General features: G+C 39.3%; 1 non-coding gene across 1 annotated transcript; it reads left to right on the plus strand.

The window, feature by feature from the left end:
• Positions 1–11,308: 11,308 nt before the first annotated feature.
• Positions 11,309–11,383, plus strand: Trnas-cga. Its single transcript has one exon. It is a non-coding gene; the product is annotated as a tRNA-Ser (tRNA).
• The last annotated feature ends 8,740 nt before the right edge of the window (positions 11,384–20,123 follow it).

The following is a 20,123-nucleotide window of genomic DNA, read 5'->3' on the forward strand; positions in this document are numbered from 1 at the left end:
CAGGCTTTACAAAAGAATAGAAATAGACATATACATCAGTGTTACAGCAATTATGACATAAGTAAACACATAAAATAATGAGAATAGTTTTTGAAACATTAATTTCACACATGAGCATTAAAACAGAACAGAATAAATAATGTCTAAACATCTTTACAAAGAAAATAACATATTATTAGAAAAATTCTACAACATAACTTTTATCAGCTAAACACATAAAGACAGGAAAAACACAAATACACAAGAATACACTAACACATAGCGAAATAACACAAAAGGAAAGGGCAGGGTTTGTTTTACTGCAGTGTTTTGCAAACAAAACTTTCTTTACTTTTTGGAGATCTCCCTTCATTCATCATTATTCCCAAAAATTCCTATCTATACCTACTTTCTGTATTCTATTCATATCCTCTTTCCGAATAATTATTCTTCATTGTACAGTACCTTTTCTTTTTACAAACTTTTTTCGTATAACTTCTCAATGCATTCTTTCCCTATCCTACATAGTTAGTTTCTTATATAGTCTACCACTCTTAAGCTAACTTAAATCTATTGAGCTCAGATGCATAAACTAAGGCACAAGGCAATGCAGCAGCATAAAACAATTTAACACAAATAGCAATGACAAAAAATGCAAATTGGCAAAGAAAGCAGCAGTATATCTAAATTAGCAAAGCAAATGCAATATTACAACTAATATAAGGCAATGTGCAGCAAACAAGAAAAATAAATCAGTAGTAAAACTTGCTTAACAGAGTAATAAAAAGTGAAATTCAGTAGCACTATGCCTGGCAAACAGCAAATGCAATAACTTATATCTAACTAAACATGACAAACCCACAAGCAGAAAAAGTAGTACACTAAAGACAGCAATGCAGATAAGGGAAATGTCTAATCACATCTTAATGTCTATGTCATTAAAGTAGTGCACCACAACTTATTCTACAAAAGAAATTACCAATTACCAAGTACTTGAAAAGAAAATTATGTATGCAGTTACTGTTATTAGTCGCTTCTTATTGGTCTTTCCTTTACAAGTGCTCCTTTTTTGAAGAATGTGAATCACAAAATTATTATTTAACAGATCTGTTGACAGAAAATGTTCACATTAGAAAATGCTTTTAATTTTATTTTATAGAATCAATGCTGCAACACAGCTGGAAACCAGATATCAAATGAAATAAGCAACTATGTACAAAGCATAAAAACATCGTACAATAGCCATATGCCATTTCATAAGTCAGTAAAAAATCTCTCAACTAGAAAGACAGTAGTCATAATCAGGTCTGTTGTTGTTGTGGTCTTCAGTCCTGAGACTGGTTTGATGCAGCTCTCCGTGCTACTCTATCCTGTGCAAGCTTCTTCATCTCCCAGTACCTACTACAACCTACATCCTTCTGAATCTGTTTAGTGTATTCATCTCTTGATCTCCCTCTACGATTTTTACCTTCCATGCTGACCTCCAGTACTAAATTAGTGATCCCTTGAAGCCTCAGAACATGTCCTACCAACCGATCCCTTCTTCTAGTCAAGTTGTGCCACAAACTTCTCTTCTCCCCAATCCTATTCAATACCTCCTCATTAGTTATATGATCTACCCATCTAAACTTCAGCATTTTTCTGTAGCACCACATTTCGAAAGCTTCTATTCTCTTCTTGTCCAAACTAGTTATCGTCCATATTTCACTTCCATACATGGCTATGCTCCATATAAATACTTTCAGAAACGACTTCCTGACACTTAAATCAATACTCGATGTTAACAAATTTCTCTTCTTCAGAAACGCTTTCCTTGCCATTGCCAGTCTAGATTTTATATCCTCTCTACTTCGACCATCCTCAGTTATTTTGCTCCCCAAATAGCAAAACTCCTTTACTACTTTAAGTGTCTCATTTCCTAATCTAATTCCCTCAGCATCACCCGACTTAATTCGACTACATTCCATTATCTTCGTTTTGCTTTTGTTGATGTTCATCTTATACCTCCATTCATGACACTGTCCATTCCGTTCAACTGTTCTTCCAAGTCCTTTGCTGTCTCTGACAGCATTACAATGTCATCGGCGAACCTCAAAGTTTTTATTTCTTCTCCATGGATTTTAATACCTACTCCAAATTTTTCTTTTGTTTCCTTCACTGCTTGCTCAATATACAGATTGAATAACATTGGGGATAGACTACAACCCTGTCTCGCTCCCTTCCCAACCACTGCTTCCCTTTTGTGCCCCTCGACTCTTATAACTGCCATCTGGTTTCTGTACAAATTGTAAATAGCCCTTCGCTCCCTGTATTTTACCCCTGCCACCTTCAGAATTTGAAAGAGAGTATTCCAGTCAACATTGTCAAAAGCTTTCTCCAAGTCTACAAATGCTAGAAACGTAGGTTTGCCTTTCCTTAATCTAGCTTCTAAGATAAGTCGTAGCGTCAGTATTGCCTCACGTGTTCCAATATTTCTACGGAACCCAAACTGATCTTCCTCGAGATCAGCTTCTAGCAGTTCTTACATTCGTCTGTAGAGAATGCGCGTTACTATTTTGCATCCGTGACTTATTAAACTGATTGTTCGGTAATTTTCACATCTGTCAACACCTGCTTTCTTTGGGATCGGAATTATTATATTCTTCTTGAAGTCTGAGGGTATTTCGCCTGTCTCATACATCTTGCTCACCAGATGGTAGAATTTTGTCAGGACTGGCTCTCCCAAGGCCGTCAGTGGTTCTAATGGAATGTTGTCTACACCTGGGGCCTTGTTTCGACTGTCTTTCAGTGCTCTGTCAAACTCTTCATGCAGTATCGTACCTCCCATTTCATCTTCATCTAGATCCTCTTCCATTTCCATAATATTGTCCTCAAGTACATTGCCCTTGTATAGGCCCTCTATATACTCCCTCCACCTTTCTGCTTTCCATTCTTTGCTTAGAACTGGGTTTCCATCTGACTTCTTTTCTCCAAAGGTCTCTTTAATTTTTCTGTAGGCTGTATCTATCTTACCCCTAGTGAGATAACCCTGTAAATCCTTACATTTCCACTTCCTGTCGATCTCGTTTTTGAGACGTTTGTATTCCTTTTTACCTGCTTCATTTACTGCATTTTTATATTTTCTCCTTTCATCAGTTAAATTCATATTTCTTCTGTTACCCAAGGATTTCTACCAGCCCTCGTCTTTTTACCTACTAGGTCCTCTGCTGCCTTCACTACTTCATCTCTCAAAGCTACCCATGCTTCTTCTACTGTATTTCTTTCCCCCATTCTTGTCAATTGTTCCCTTATGCTCTCCCTGAAGCTCTGTACAACGTCTGGTTCTTTTAGTTTATCCAGGTCCCATCTCCTTAAATTCCCACCTTTTTGCAGATTTTTCAGTTTTAATTTACAGTTCATAACCAATAGATTGTGATCAGAGTCCACATCTGCCCCTGGAAATGTTCGACAATTTAAAACCTGTTTCCTAAATCTCTGTCTTACCATTATATAATCTATCTGAAACCTGTCAGTATCTCCAGGCTTCTTCCATGTATACAACCTTCTTTTATGATTCTTGAATCAAGTGTAGCTATGATTAAGTTGTGCTCTGTGCAGGCGGCTTCCTCTTTAATTTCTTAGCCCCAATCCATATTCACCTACTACGTTTCCTTCTCTCCCTTTTCCTACTACCGAATTCCAGTCACCCATGACTATTAAATTTTCGTCTCCCTTCACTATCTGAATAATTTCTTTTATTTCATCATACATTTCTTCAATTTCTTCGTCATCTGCAGAGCTAGTTTGCATATAAACTTGTACTACTGTAGTAGGCGTGTGCTTCATGTCTATCTTGGCCACAATAACCCCTTCACTATGCTGTTTGTAGTAGCTTATCTGCACTCCTATTTGTTTATTCATTATTAAACCCACTCCTGCATTACTCCTATTTGATTTTGTATTTATAACCCTGTATTCACCTGACCAGAAGTCTTGTTCCTCCTGCCACCGAACTTCACTAATTCCCACTATATCTAACTTTAAGCTATCCATTTCCCTTTTTAAATTTTGTATCCTACCTGCCCAATTAAGGGATCTGACATTCCACACTCCGATCTGTAGAACGCCAGTTTTCTTTCTCCTGATAACGACGTCCTCCTGGGTAGTCCCCGCCCGGAGATCCGAATGGGGGACTATTTTACCTCCGGAATATTTTACCCAAGAGGACGCCATCATCATTTAATCATACAGTAAAGCTGCATGCCTTCAGAAGAAATTACGGTTGTAGTTTCCCTCTGCTTTCAGTCATTCGCAGTACCAGCACAGCAAGGCTGTTTTGGTTAGTGTTTCAAGGCCAGATCGGTCAATCATCCAGACTGTTACCCCTGCAACTACTGAAAAGGCTGCTGCCCCTCTTTAGGAACCACATGTTTGTCTGGCCTCTCAACAGATACCCCTCCGTTGTGGTTGCACCTATGGTACGGCCATCTGTATCGCTGACGCACACAAGCCTCCCCACCAACGGCAAGGTCCATGTATCTTGGGGGGGGTGTATAGACATAAACTATTTCTCATCATTTCATTAGGCATTTTAGTAATTATAAATTAAGAGCTCCACAGTGTAATCCTATGTTTTCAAGTTTGAACGCGTCGTATTTGCGATGCTTTCTACAAAGAAATGTCAATAGCGGGGATAATGGCCTCTTTTTTCTCCACCTAATGGGTTTTTCTCCAGGCAGCTGGCGCAGCTGTGCGCCGCAACGCATTATGTAAAGGTTACATAGCTTTCTTACCCAAAAATTTATGACAGCAGTTTCCACTACAGTGACAGTCTCAAATAAAAAAATTTCACAGATCGAAAAATTACAGTAGAAATGTGTAGAAGCGAAATCTCATGAATAGCAGTGTTGTGACATTCACGCATGTACACAAGTTTCATAACTCTTAAAGTACGATTCTTGGTTTCCAATATCCTTTTTCACAAATCCGAGTCCCTAACCACTACTCATTATTCCTTACCTTATTACACATATACATACTCATCGACACTTCTTCAATATTTCATCATTATAAATATGTAGCATAATTAAATTCCTCATATAGCATCAGCTTATTGATCATAAACATACCTCAACAGCATAATACATATCGCCGTCGTAATAATAACATCATAACACCTCAACCAAATCTCTAAATCGTCGTAGCTTCCTCCAATAATTTCAAAACCTAAAAAAATTCTCTACTCACTTCAATAGTGTCATCTACCTCAAACATACTTTAAAAATCATGATCCAATACCAAATACATCATTCAAAGCTCTCATAGTATCACAATGGTTCTGAAAAAATATGAACAGTTTACAAAGTACAGACGAAATACAATTTCATAAGTATGAAGTTATCCAACTGTGTAATTGCGTAAACATGTGTCACTGATGTAGTAAAAAAAAATGTTGTCTCTCTCAGTTAAATGATCAGATAGCTGTGTAATTTATGTGTTAGAGAAATATGGTACCGATGTGTAAAGTTGTATAAGCAAATACCATATTAGCTAGGGCTCCTTTTGCTTGCCAAACACATGGTACACAAAGTAAGCGTGTACCCCCTTGAGGATTAATGTAATTGTACCCCCAGGTGTTACAGATTACAGCAATTGAATGAAATGTATCACGGAAAACTTTCTTTGTAATTCAAAAATCTTTAAAAATAGATGTTTTAAGTACAAAATTAATCACTCAAATACGTGTACTGCCGCGCTAAATTGTGCGTCTTGTTGTAACATAATCTATGTCATTACATAAGGGTAAAAATGTGCCAAGTGTCGTAAATATCGTCGTCCGTAAGCAAAGTTCTGTGGAAGTCAATGTACTTACCTCGTAATAAACAAAAGCGAAATACTATGCATATAGATATCGTAGTTATTACATACCTTACCATGATCAAGAAAGTACTTTAATGTGATGTATTGTTGTGCTACGAAAAAGGCTGTCTCATTGTAGCTATACCACAAAAGTTACTAATAAAACATGTTTTACTTTCCAGAATAATACAGAAAAACTGTGCAGATATAAAACACATACACCACAAAAGCAACAATGTAAATTGTGTCACATATTAGTAGCGTCGTGATATAATCGTGTAGCTATCAAAGAAACCAAATGCTAAGTCATCTTTAATCTCACCGAATGTACTTCAAATAAAGAGTATCTTTTCAAGTAAACCAAAATGTTGCATTAAAATTTCATTAGCAGTATATGTTCTAAGTATGTAAGCCTTATAGTCACTACGTAATCGTGCAACTAACAAGCAAGAATGTACACACACAATAACACTGTGTCGTCTGTTCACTATAACAACGCATTTGTAATTACTTGTCTAAATAAGTTCCCTAGGTTCTTGACTAGATAGTTAACTTTAAATCATAGTAGCATGTTAACAGTTTGTAAGTCTGACTAAGAGTACTAGTAACGTGAAGGGAAAAATTTTATAGCAAAGACGAAGTTTAAAAGCAGATTATCTCTCAATAAACGGTTTTAAATGTGAAATGTGTTGCAATATTTTACCTTTTCTAGTTCGCAGAGTTTCAACTTCAAAGCAATTGTCATGTTGTATAAGTCGGTAAAGAATGCTAAAATTTTTCTCAAGGTTAGCGTCTGTGTTATTTTTCTCTGACAAGGGGAGGCCGCCAATTGTGAAATTCAGATTCAATTCATACTGCGCATAATAAAAGCTCATGGCCAGAGGTGTAATGTGGCAAAGCACCAAGATGTACTTCTCAGCCGTTGTCGAGAAAATCGACAGTTAAAATAAACCGTTGCGGTGAAATACCCTCAACGATTAATGTTTATCTACTGCGTCGTGCCGCAGCGATAAGCGCTCGAGTTCGTAATACGAAGGTCGCCGGATCGAGTCTCGCGCCATGTAACTTCTTTTTTTTTTAGTATTTGTTTTTTGTAATTCAAATGTGTGTTACACACACACACACACACACACAAACACACACACACACACACACACACATATATACGAGGCCTGTTCAGAAAGTAAGCTCCAATTGATTGCCAAATTGAAACCACAGTGAACATCAGAAATGTTTTACTTGTAACAATTAGCTACACCTTTCAGCTACTTCTCTACGTAGTCGCCGTTCTGACTTAGACTTTTGTCATAGCGTTGTACCAACTTTTCAATAGCCTCATCATAGGAGGCAGCCGCCAGTGCTTTCCGCCAATTCTCCACGGTGGCCTACACCTCGTTGTCTGTGTCAAAATGTTGTCTTCAAAGACAGCGGTTCATGTGACCAGAGATGAAACTCAGCGGGAGACAATTGCGGACTGTATTGTGGGTAATCTAACATTTCCATTTGAAAACGATGCAGGAGCATCTTCATTGCCCCTGCAGAATGCGGCTGAGAATTGTCGTGAAGACGAAACAGCACGACAGTTATGTAATGTCAGCTGCATAGCTTCAGGCGAAATTTCTCGCCAGGCCCTCGTACTTGGCGGCAGACACTATTTTCTAGACATTATTACGCACTCACTGCGAGCTCAGAAATGAGAAGAGCGACGTGATGCTAACTGGGGTTATACTAGAGACACTACTCAACACATCTGTGCAAAGCTTTATCGGATTTTCATAGTCGTTTCCATTTCGCGACCGATCGGAGCTTACTTTCTGAACGCCCCTCGTATATATATATATATATATATATATATATATATATATATATATATATATATATATATATATATAATTCCCAGCAATCAGTTGCAACAATTATGCATATAATAAGTTGTTGGAAGTCGTTTGTCGTGGAAAAACTGGAGACTTCGAACATCATTATGTATTCTGCAAACAAAGTTGTATTTCACAAATGTTATTAATTGTCTTCATAAGGTTAACCACGTATAGTTAACGGAAAACGTAGAAACAGTATTCCGAAACGAATACGTATAGCGTAAGTTAAACGTTCGAATTAGAATAGAAACCCCACGAACACAAAATTGCTGTGGCAGGTATGAAATCTGAACTCCGTTACTCGCTCGTTACACTTGAAGGACAGATGTTGAATGGGCCGAAACGAGCCTCCGCATAACAGCGTAGTTGCCTGCTAACTTCGAAAGAAGGTAGATCCGGTCCCTAGCGCAACTTATAACATCGTCGAAAATCAGTGCGGACGTGAGAGCTTTGGTACACCATGTTAAACAAACGGAAAAATGGAGGCGGCACAATTGGAGAGCGATCCGCCTTCACCAACATGCATAAGCAAAATGGCTGTGAGCACTATGGGACTCAACTGCTGATGTCATTAGTCCCCTAGAACTTAGAACTAGTTAAACCTAACTAACCTAAGGACATCACAAACATCCATGCCCGAGGCAGGATTCGAACCTGCGACCGTAGCGGTCTTGCGATTCCAGACTGCAGCGCCTTTAACCGCACGGCCACTTCGGCCGGCATGCATAAGCAATTCATTAATATACATATATATATATATATATATATATATATATATATATATATATATATATATATTTGAATTACAAAAAACTAATAATAGAAAAAATGTTGCATAGCGCGAGATTCGATCCAGCGACCTTTGGATTACGAACCCGAGCGCTTACCGCTGCGCCACGACGCTGTATAAAATTATTAATCGTAGAGAGTATTTCACCGCAACGGTTTCTTTTAACTGTCGATTTTCTCGACAACGGCTGAGAAGTGCATCTTGGTGCTTTGCCACATTACACCTCTGCCCATGAGCTTTTAATATGCGCAGTATGAATCGAATCTGAATTTCACAATTGGCGGCCTCCCCTTGTGAGCCAGTCGGCGCACGTGGCTGCCTGCGGAGCGAGTCATTGTCTGTCTCTTTGTTGGCGCGCGTCGTTATTAGGATTTGCAGATCTAACTTCTACAAATTCACCGTGTCGAGAGTGCCCTGCCCTGTTTGAATCCCGCCAGATCTGATGAAATTCAGGTCTGTCGTTTTGTCGGTAGTTTACATAGTTTCTATTTTGTCGGTCATGTGGTGGAGAATTTCTCCCGGAATCGTAACTGCGCGGTGGACCGTTGCGTCTGATGTTATTCTGTCTCCCTTGATAATAATTATTTTGGTTCCCATATTGTCTGTTTCTCTGATTGTCTCTGTGATAGTCATTACCGTGGAGAGGTGAACTTTCCCTGTAATTATTTCTACTCTGCCAACGGTTGTCATACGTGTGGTGTCTGTTTTGGTTACAATTTGCATTGTAAGAATAGCCTTGTCATGTCCAGTTATTATTTCTTTCATCGCGGAATTATGACGGATGTGACCTGTAATTGTTGTGTTCCTGTTTTCGCGTCCCGCGATTGTCAGTGTCAATTTCCAATTCTTGTAACAGTCCCTGAAAAGCTTCAATGTCGTCTTTGCAACTTTCAACCAAAATAATATGTCGTAAATGTTCAGGCAATTTGATTAAGCAAATGCTTATGAGTTCTGAGGGGTTGTATGGGTTCGACAGGTACTGATTCTTGTGCAACATGTCTTCAAAATATTTCACAAGACTGGAAAATTCAGATTGTTCGAAATATTTCATCATTATGATGCTATGTTTTACTCGATCTTGTGTAGCTTGAGAAGAAGGCATGATAAAATTCTCCTTCACTGTCACAGTCGTGAATGACCGATCGCATTCTTACTGCTTGTTCATTCTCTAAGTAGCCACACCTAAATTTTAATCTGTGCTCTAATGACTAGTTGGGAGGGAAACAATGAGAGAATTGATGAAGCCACACCTGTCGATGAATGTCGTTACTGGAATTCTTAAATGTTTTGAATTTACATGTAGTAATAAACAGCTTATAGTCAAAATCATCATGTCGGCGAGTCGCATGTCGGTCATTGTTACGTCGTTTTGGCGGTTCCATCTCAAAATTCGGTGCACCTTGCCAATTTCTTTCATAATTTCCGAAATGCCCTGTGTTGTTACCTTGTAGCTTTTCCGTATTTCTAAGTCCCTCTTCCCTCTGAAATACGTAATTCTTGTATTACTTGTGCCAACTGATCTTGTACTTCCAGGATTTCTCTTTGGTGTTGCGTATTAATTTGATTCTGATTTTGTTTGAATTTCCTAATTTGTTCGTACTCTTCTGTGTCATTAGAGACTACTGGTCTTGTGTCATTCATATTATCATCTACCTTCGTAGAGAAATTATTTAGCTGACCCGAAAGTTCGACTACTTTCTCTGATAATGAACTAATATCCTCCATGTGTCTTTCTGAACCAAATTTCAGAGTATCTACTGTCTCCTTTAAGTTTTCCTGAGTTTTTGCAAGTAGCGTAACCGAATCGGTAGATGCAACTGAGTCAATTTTAGCCCGCAAGGTCTCGTGATTTTCATGAACAATTGTTTGCAGTTCTTTTATGGTTGCGTCGTGATTCTGTAATGCATTTTCATGCCGCGAAAAAATTGAAAATGCTCACAAATTTGTGTTTTTACGTCATTACAAACTTTTTGACATTTCGATTCGATGTTATGTAACTCAGTAGTTAAATCTTCGCCTGTTTGTTCAAGCGTGGTGTCTAACTTTTGAAGATTTTGTTCCATTGTGTCTAACTTTCGAAGATTTTGTTCCATTGTGTCTAACTATTGAAGCTTTTGTCCCATTTGTTGTATTAATTGTAATAACAATGCACTGGTATCTGAAACATGATCCTCTGTGCTTTTCGGCAGTGCATTTGCACCGGCAACATTCACATTTTGACAAGCAGAAAATGTATCTTGACTTATTTGAGAAAACGGTCAGGATCCAAAACTTGAATCTACAGTTTCCAGAATGAGATTTTCACTCTGCAGCGGAGTGTGCGCTGATGTGAAACTTCCTGGCAGATTAAAACTGTGTGCCCGACCGAGACTCGAATTAGGGACCTTTGCCTGTCGCGGGCAAGTGCTCTACCAACTGAGCTACCGAAGCACGACTCACTCCCGGTACTCACAGCTTTACTTCTGCCAGTACCTCGTCTCCTATCTTCCAAACTTTACAGAAGCTCTTCTGCGAACCTTGCAGAACTAGCACTCCTGAAAGAAAGGATACTGCGGAGACATGGCTTAGCCACAGCCTGGGGGATGTTTCCAGAATGAGATTTTCACTCTGCAGCGGAATGTGCGCTGATGTGAAACTTCCTGGCAGATTAAAACTGTGTGCCCGACCGAGACTCGAACTCGGGACCTTTGCCTTTCGCGGGCAAGTGCTCCTTTCTTTCAGGAGTGCTAGTTCTGCAAGGTTCGCAGAAGAGCTTCTGTAAAGTTTGGAAGGTAGGAGACGAGGTACTGGCAGAAGTAAAGCTGTGAGTACCGGGCGTGAGTCGTGCTTCGGTAGCTCAGTTGGTAGAGCACTTGCCCGCGAAAGGCAAAGGTCCCGAGTTCGAGTCTCGGTCGGGCATACAGTTTTAATCTGCCAGGAAGTTTGAATCTACAGTATTTGCGAGATTGTGTCCTGATATTTTGAATTCCTGAGGCGAGCTGTTTCCGACCGATCGATCGATAATGCTTCCCTGTTCACTAATTGTTTCACTGTCTACACCATTATTTGTAGCCCGCTCCATTTCCCTATGCACAATTACCAAATTACTACTTTGAACATTAGTTAATTCATTACACGGTGGCGCTAACACACTGCTTTCGTCTTCACTGTCATTTCTCAGTTTACTTTGGAGCCTAGTATTACGTTTTTCACACGCCATTATTGTCACAATATTTCACACGACAACACAGAAAAGCACAATTTGAAGAGCAAAATAAGAAAACACATTAACATAGCATTGAAAATAATATCTTGTTAATTGCAAGCGCAGCTGCGAAATACTTGGAGCAAATCTACATGCATGCCACAACTGTTTTACTGTACAACAATGAAAAACTACAACTACAAAGGAAATTCTCTCCATAATTACGCGCTAGCAATAAACAATAGCTACACTAATTACACAAACTACAAGAAAAAATCAGAAGATTCCAGTGAGGTATCCTCGACTAAGGGTCGACATATGAAACCACCCCTTAGAAAAATTAATGAATTACTGTGCTGATAAACCTCTTACATTATTTGATTTTCAAACAGCTGAGCAGAACTGAACGTACTAAGACATTTCGCTCTTTACCTATTCTGATCAACACTAAACTGACACACAATATTTCTTAGCGCAACGCAATCTGACTTTCAATAATCCCTACAAAAGAATGGCCCTGACTAACAATAACCTATACCTTTCATGAATCACTTGAAGGCACTGACAGGCATAGTCAGCAAATGGAAGATTTTGATAGAGAACAAACAATGTATTTACCTTAATAGTGTTCAAAAGTCATTATATATATATATATATATATATACTGTCTCTGATGGACCCATGTCCAGATCATCCGCTCTCAAAACTCCGCCATCCCTCTCCCCACATCCATCACTGCTGGCGGGTCAGCTCCAACTGCACAACGCTACGCATTGTTAACAGCCAACTGCCCAACACTACAATAGCATATACTCCAACAATGCAAACCAACCACAGCCTTCACACAGCACAGTCAGTGATTTTCATATAGAGCGCTAGGTGGCGTTACCAACATAAAAACCTAAACAGCCTACTTACAGGCTGTATTCGGTCTTTATTCTGACAGCTTTATTACATTTAAGCGAGTGGCATAGTATTCCATATAGACACGTTGTAAAGTCCACACTGATACACCCTAAAATCAGCCAATTTCATTCATGGTGTGGTCTTGGATAGTATCAATAATGCCTGACAAAGGAGGGGAAGAATTGTGGAAGGAAGGGAAGCTGCACTAAACATCCTATTGACGTCAAAGGTATACCGTCGATTTATTGTCTTGTCAAAATCATTTACTGGCAAGAAACTTCAATAATTCACATAGATATTAGTTAATTGTGGATTACGTGTACATTATTCTGCTGATTGGTCATGTTGCTGTGATTACCATGAACTTAAGTCAAACAGTGTTGACGGAAACAAGTCGGACGATATACCAAAACCTGTATTTCCTACTAGTCATAATACAGTTTAGTTTTTTGGAAATTCTATTATATGGAACTTTCTATATCATCACTCACTGGAAGTACGAATTAAAAAACGCCTTCAGTCACAAATTTTCGTGTTGTATTAAATACAGGATGCATTTCGGACCCTGTAGGTCCATCATGAGGTGTAACTTGACGTAACACATGATTTATTTTTACTCTTGAATGAGGTGAAATGTAAGGTTTGATGTTATTGCACAAAACGTGTTGGAAACTAAACATGTCATCAACGGTCCAGAAAATAATTTGGTACTACTGCATAACGAAGCCAATGGTAAGGCCCTAAATCTATTAGAACAACTGGACATATACTTCCATAAATTCAAAAAAACAAATTTACGTTAAGCGAACGAACAGATTTCGAAAGCCACAGTTATTTCAGTAATTTTAAAGACCTATTCTAAAGCTATTCCCTGCATACGTCAAAGTCCCATAGTGCTCAGAGCCATTTGAGCCATTTTGCATACGTCAGTTGTTTAATAATAAGCTCTCTGGCACTATGAAAAAATTCATCTTTGATCGCACAATGTGCAACAACATCTGTGAAGTGTTTACAAACATATGTATGCAAAAGTGTCTCTCGAGTGAAGTGATATACATGAACAGGATGGAGTACCGTAATCAATGTATGATGGTGTTAAAAAATTAAAAATGCTTTTCTTGGATTATGGGGTAAGTTTACACTGTTCATTTTTTCCATTGTTTCGCACGTTTTCCGCATTTGGCTTACGTAAGTCATAATCTATCATCAAACGTTTTCAAGACAGGAATGTGCATTTTAGCGCTTTCAATAACAAAAATAAATCATGTGTTAAGACAAGTTACACCAGATGATGGTGTATCGTGTATTTAATAAAACACGAAAAATTGTGACTGAAGGCGTTTTTTAATTCGTACTTCCACTGAATGGAATACAGTCATGGTTGCAGCTGGAAATCATGGGCAAAATTAAATTACATGGTTATTGTTTCCCTCTCGCTGTTTTTTTGTGCTTTCCTCTTTAGGATTCATTTCAGCGACGTCAGCAGTAGTCCCTACGGCGAAGGAAATGCGATTTTAGCGTGTGACTGTAAATCCCGCATGACGCACTGGCGCGCTGCACTTAGCTATTGGATAGCTACAATCAGAATTCCCTGAGGAGTCGCTCAAGCATTCCTTTCCGTTAATGAGGCCATGCTTGTAGCCTTGGAAAGCTGTTCCGAGTTATCCTAGTTTAGTGGGCCAAGCTAGTCGATGTTTTAAGTTAATTAAGCTGAAACGACCTCCATATCACCAGGGTCACGGTCACATGTCTCACACTTCGCGAATGTTTTCTGTCGGTGCCAAAGCATAGCAAGTCCCTAATAATACACCAATCTGTTCTGCAGCACAAATAAACAAACTTAGTCTTTTACAACTATTTTCTAACTTTGACTTTTCCAAATTATCTATTCATTTTAATTTCTAGCATTCTTGTAAAAAAAACACATAGCGTTGTGGAAACTATACATCGTACAGCTCTATAATGTGTGATGCAGTGCTATACAATCACAAAGAAGTACACAGCGACCCAATTTTGAAAGTTTGCAGTCTTTGATCACAAATTATTTCTTTATTTTACGACCTGTTTCGATCTACGATCTCCACTCCAGTCAGTCTTGTGCAAGCCTCTTCGTCTCCGAAAAACTGCTGCAACCTACATCCGTCTGATAAAATTACAGTCTGTAACCTCCCCCTCACTTATCGACCTTAATGACAGTGAAAAATTAAACCGCATGTACCTAATGGAAATTTGGGAAAAGCAATCGTCACCGAAGTTAATCTGTCGGTAAAGAGGGAGGAAGGGGTTACATCTAAATGAAAGGAAAAATGCTAATGAAACAGGTGGAAATTAATTTTGAAAAGGGGTAAAGTTAATAAAGAAAGTAAATGTGCGGTCATTACGTTAACAATTAACTAGCGGTAGTTAGATATTTGGGGGAAATTACGGTCGCCAGTCCTAAGGATAATTACTGTAGTAACTGAAAAAGAAAGGTTATTACACATATAATTAGCACTAGAAGCGTGGCAACTGAAGGTTGATACGTGCACTGCGAAAACTGAAAGTGTGTCAGAAGTAATAAATTTCGCTACACTCTGACTTAATTTAGCAAAAGAATTAATAAAACAGGAAAATCGAAAGTTAATTTAGTGACTGAAGTTAATAGTGAGCTTTCTTTCTGAAGCACATCGAAATTCAGTAAAATAGGGTTAGTCTTGGACTACCTCAACAATCATTTCAAAAGCTACTTGAATCTACGCAATTTAGAAATAAGGGATTTAACTTTCAACTTGAATTAAATGATTCTGAACAATTAACAATACTAAAATTTAGTACGTACCAAGCTGAGCTGCAGCCACAGGTAAGCTAAAATACGATAACAAAACTCGCACTCTTAATTTGTGCTTGTGTAATCTAAATATTGTAGCCAGCTATGAATACCTTAACTGAACTTTGAAACTAAAGAATTGAAATCGAATGATGCTGGCGTTTGAATTTCAACGACACTCGGGTTCATTCCGGAAAAAGGAAGGGACCCTGCTTGGTAATGCAATTGGGACAATGAGCAACAAACGTTCATGCTAAGTTGCTGTAATTTTGTGATGCAACAATTTTAAAAGTCTGAAAAGCTGAGGTCTGCCATACAGTTCTAAAACTTTATGTGCTTCCAGTCTTCCTTGTTGGTTGATTGAAGGTTTGAAGCCGTCAATCGAGGAGGTGGCGACAGTCACTCATTGTCGGCCGTCGCTGTTGCAGGAGCTGGATGTGGGCGCGCCTTCTTCTCGACATGGTCACTAGACGAAACGGGCTCTTGATGTGCGCCAGCTAATGCTTCCTGTCCGCGACACCATGTCAGAAACTATCATCGCAAGTCGAGCGCAATTACATGCTGCCAAACCCCGAAAGCTCGGCAACTCGCGGGAGCTTCACACAACACACCTGCTCCACTGCACCACCCCAGACTCCTCTGCTCAGCCCGCTCTCCACGCGGCAGAGTTAACACTACCAAAGATCCTACACACTTTGATTCTTCACACGACCTATCGATGTAATCGTTCGATAGCAGTTTTCCCTAGGCAAGACCCAGCGTAAAAATAGAAATAATATTTACGAAACAAACCAACATAAATGCGTAAATATATATATACAAACAGTAAAACAATTACAATATATAAAGACACAGAAATGTCATATCTTGAGGTAACAAAATAAGGAAAAAAAAATTATAGTACAATAGATGGAAATAGGAGGATATGCATTTCCGGCGTTACAAGTCGAGATCTCCCTTAATAGTACTTACCTCCAGACTTCCCTCATTTACAAAACTATCGATTCATCGATGCCTCAGGATGTGTTCTACCAACCGATCCCTTCTTATAGTCAAGCTGTGCCATGAATGTGTTTTTTTAAACAGTACGACGTAGTACCTTCCCATTAGTTATCGGTTCTACTCATCTAATTTTCAGCATTGTTCTATAGTTCCACATTTCAAAGGCTTCTATTCCCTTCTTGTCTGCACTGTTTATTATCCATATTTCACTTCTGTACAAGTCTGCATCCCAGACAAATACTTTCAGAAAAGACTTCCTACCACTTCAATTTGTACTAGATGTTACCAAATTTCTCTTTTTCAGAAATGTTTTCTTTCTATCGCCACTCTACATTTCACATCCCATGCGCTAGTGCTGTTGTCACTTGTTTTACTGCCCACTATTTCTCTGACAGTGTATCAGCGTGAGGGCCACCTACAATAGTGTGGAAACTTTCAAACGCCAAGGTCGTTAGTGAAGCAAATCAGTTATCAGCTGTTGATATGTGTGAGCACTCATAGCTGGCCCGTTAGTATCATGCTTGTACGTTTTCTGTTATGTCTGGCAGGTCGGTTTGTAGTGAATTTCACGACACTGACAAGTATACCATACACGTAGCCTGCCCGGCTAGCCGCGCGGTCTAACGAGCTGCTTCCCGAACGGGAAGGTGTACCAGTTCCCGGCACGAATGCGCCCGGCGGGTTAATGTCGAGGTCCGATGTGTCGGCCAGCCTGTGGATGGCTTTTAAGGCGGTTTTCCATCTGCCTCGGCGAATGCGGGCTGGTTTCCCTTATTCCGCCCCAGTTACACTATGTCAGCAATTGCTGTGCAAACACTGTCTCCACATACGCGTACACCATAGTTACTCTACCACGCAAACATTTGGGGTTACACTCGTCTGGAATGAGACGTTCCCGGGGAGTCCACTGGGGACCGAATCGCACAATAACCCTGGTGTAATGTCTCTTGCAGCGGTCTCTCCGCGATATTTTCAGAAATTTTATAAATTATATAACTCAGTACATATCTCCAAATATCTCTTCTTATCTTACCGATTATCAATGCAAAGTAGTTTCAAGCCCAATTATTCCTTGGAGCGTCCATTTACTCCATGGGATAGCTTCTTTGCTATCTATGTTTTCTCTTATGAAAAGAATGAAGGACTTCTTGCGGATTAGTCGTGAAAGAAGGAGGATGTATATGTATGTATTAATTATTGGGCTAGTCGCCATCTTGATGAGATTCTGTATGAGAAGGAATTTAATACATGAACTAAACTAAAGTAAGTGTGTTCGCGTATTATTTAACTGATTGTTATTGACAGTGTCTGCTTACTACGCTGTGTTGCACGGGATCAGTGGGGAACGTCTGATTTACACTGGACGAACCTGCCGTTTTGTATGCTCAAGATATCCAGTTATTTCAAATAAATAGGCTAACACGGTCTTACCAGCAGATCTCCGGTCTTCCCCATGTGATCACCGAATGTTAATAATTATTACAAATGTTTCCAGGAGATCGACTGACAATTTTCGTCGCACCGAGACTTCGAAATTGCTTCACTGCCTTATGGAATTTAAGTTAAGCTCAATTTAATCAGGATAGAACAGTATTGAACTGTGTGAATGTGATAAGCCTGCTTTGTGAATGAAAATTCCCTTAATATACGCATTTTTTACTATCCTGATCAGTGAAGCTAAATCAGGCCGGTGGGAGAAAGGTTTTTAAAATTTTTAGATAAAAAGATAAAAAGAAATAAAAACTGGGTTCAGTGTGGGGCGGCGGTGGGGTGAGTGGACTGCTGTAGCCCGTTGTGAGGTTGTGAACCATGAGGGCTACAACGGGGACGAAGTCTCTCCGTCTTTTGTAGGTCCCCGGTTCAATACACAATACACACACAATACCATATACGTGGTGTCACATCACTTGCAATACTGATGGAAAAGCTGACGTACTTTTATAAAGCATAATATCCGAAGACAGCAACATAACCTTGCCGAAACCGGTTTTCTAAATCTAATAAATGCCTTACTAGCGATCTTGGCGTTTGTAACTTTCTTCATAGCCCAAATAAGAAATCTGATATACTACTTTTACTATCTCATTTCCTAATATGAATCCCCCATGATTGCCTGGTTGCCGGCCCTGTGGCCACGCGGTTCTAAGCGCTTCAGTTTGGAACCGCGTGACCGCTACGGTCGCGGGTTCGAATCCTGCCTCGGGCATGGATGTGTGTGATGACCTCAGAAGTTAAGTCCCGTAGTGCTCAGAGCCATTGCCTGGTTTAGTTCGACAACATTCCATTACCCTTGTTTTTCATTTGTAGATGTTCGTATTCTTATAACTTCTGAAGACACTATTCATTCCGTTCAGCTGCTGTTGCAAATTCGCTGGCGTCTCTGACAGAATTACAATGTATCGGCTAATCGCAAAATTTTTATTTCTTCTTCCTGCAGTTTAATTCACTTTCCAAATTCCTCCTTGTTTCCTTTACTGCTTGCGCATTCTCCTAATCTAGCACAATCCTGTCTCATTTCTTTCTCAACTGCGGTTCCATTCCATGCGCTTCGATTCTTATAACTGTAGTCAGCTTTCTGCATAAGCCGTAAATAACCTTTCGCACCCTCTGTTTTATCCTTACTATCTTCAGAGTTTCGAAAACTGTGTTTTAGTCAACATAGACAAACACTTTCTCTAAATCTATAAATGCTGCTATTGTAGACCTAGGTTTGCCTTTGTTCAATCCATGTTCTAAGATAAGCCGTAGGTTAGCATTGTCTCACGTGTTCCTACATTCTTTGGATTCCGAGCTGATCTGCCTCAAAGCAGACTGATAGAAGTTTGTCCACTTTTCTGTAAATAATTCGTGTTACTATTTTGCAACCGTTACTTATCTAACCGATGGCTGGGTAATATTCACAATCTGTCAGCATCTGCGTTTTTGGAATACGATTTATTACATTCTTCTCGAAGTTTGAGGCTATTTCGCCGGAATCATATTTTGCATACCAGATGGAATAATTTGGTCGTAGGTAGACAAAGGGCAGTAGAAACTTCTTCGTCTTCAGTATTCATTTCCTGTCTTGTTCGACCTGCACAGCACAATTTGGGAAGAACTCCATGAAATATCGTGAACGTATCCTGCCGCCTACGTGTCTATTTTCGTGTTTGCAGTGCGAGGTGGTGCAGCTATTTAACGGTGGCGAGAATTTCCAACTTTAGTTTCCCCGCAATCGCTGAAATGATAGCACAGCGTATGAAGGGGAACATTTGTTTGTTCAAATACCGTTCGTCGAGCGGTTATTGATTTTACATTAGTAACTAGATGGAAACATTACACTCTTATTCATGAACAGGATGAAGGTGTAAACTAGTATGTAATTGTCTAAGAAATAAAGACAAGCCCATAAGAATCCAACTGTGAATGGGTGGTCCAATAGTTTAGAAAAAAGTCATCATTTTGTAATGTTAGTGTGTGGCACAGGAAGAAAGGAAGGTAGGTTAAGGTTTAATGTTCCACCAACGATAAGGTCTTTAGAGACGGAGAAACACCTGGGAATGGAATCGATTGGGAAGAAACTATCGCAGCATTTGTCTAATTTGACTTTGGGAAACTAGTGAAAACTGTATCTAAACGAATAGTGGGGAGATTTGAATTCCGTGAGCCCAGTTATCTTAATCACTACGCCACATCGCTAGGTGAATGTGGAAAACTGTGTTGCATTAGACGAATGTATTCCGGAGCGGTATTCAACTACTT

The sequence above is a fragment of the Schistocerca americana genome, chromosome 3 (assembly GCF_021461395.2).
Source record: "Schistocerca americana isolate TAMUIC-IGC-003095 chromosome 3, iqSchAmer2.1, whole genome shotgun sequence".
NCBI lineage: Eukaryota > Metazoa > Arthropoda > Insecta > Orthoptera > Acrididae > Schistocerca > Schistocerca americana.